The sequence below is a fragment of the Propithecus coquereli genome, unplaced genomic scaffold (assembly GCF_000956105.1).
Source record: "Propithecus coquereli isolate 6110/MARCELLA unplaced genomic scaffold, Pcoq_1.0 Scaffold6, whole genome shotgun sequence".
NCBI classification, from domain to species: Eukaryota; Metazoa; Chordata; class Mammalia; order Primates; family Indriidae; genus Propithecus; species Propithecus coquereli.
The window spans coordinates 4,580,342-4,581,596 of NW_012151951.1; positions in this window are offsets into that span (position 1 = coordinate 4,580,342).

Consider the following 1,255-nt stretch of genomic DNA (forward strand, 5'->3'; position numbering starts at 1 on the left):
AAAAATTTAAAGATCAAAGTTGGAAAAAGTTGCATTTAAAGGTACAGTAATACAAAATAATATGGTATTGGCATAAGGATAGACATATAGATCAACGAAAAAGAAGAGAGAAAATAAAAAGAGACCTACACATATATAGTTAACTGATTATCCACAATGGTTCCTAAATAATTCAATGAGAAAGGGATTGTATTTTTCAATAAATAGTACCAGGATAATTTCACATACATGTGCCAAAAAATAATAATAATAGTATTACCCATACCTTACACCAAACACAAAATTGAATTTGCAGTGGATTATATCCCTAAATGTAAGGTAAAGCTATAACATGTCTATAAGAAAACATGGGAGAAAGTCTTTTTGACAGTTTAAGCAAAGATATATAATCCATAAAATTTTTTTAAATGATAAATTGCACTTCAACATAATTAAAAACTGTTGTTCTTAGAATGATATCCTTAAGAAAATGAGAAGACGAGCTACAGATTTCATGAAATTATTTGCAAAGCACAAATCTCATGGAGTTCTTGTATCAAGAAAAGTTTTGCATAAAGAACTCTTATAACTCAATAATGAGATTAAAAAATTCACAAAAATGGGTAAAAACTTTGAACAGAACTTTCACAAATATACACAAAATGTATGGACAAAATTAGACATAAAAGATGTTCAAAATTATAAGTCCTTAAGGAACTGCATAAAGCCACAATGAGATGCCTTTATATGCAAAGCACAAATCTCATGGAGTTCTTGTATCAAGAAAAGTTTTACGTAAAGAACTCTTGTAACTCAATAATGAGATTAAAACATTCACAAAAATGGGTAAAAACTTTGAACAGAACTTTCACAAATATACACAAAATGTATGGATAAAATTAGACATAAAAGATGTTCAAAATTATAAGTCCTTAAGGAACTGCATAAAGCCACAATGAGATGCCTTTATATGCCCAATAGATTGGCTAAATTAAAAAGATTGACAATATAAAATGCTAGCAAAGAGTTGGAGCAACTGGGATTCTCATACACTGCTGAAGGAAATACACTTTGGAAAAGTTTGCCAATTTCTTATGAAGTTAAACATAGACAGATAACATGACTTGAACATTCACTCCCAGATATTAAACATAAAAACATATGTTTCTATAATACTCATACTTGAATATTCATAGATCTTTATTCATATTAGCTAAAATGTGAAAACAATCCAAATTTCCATCAGCTGGTGAATGTATAAACAAATTGTGGTGCA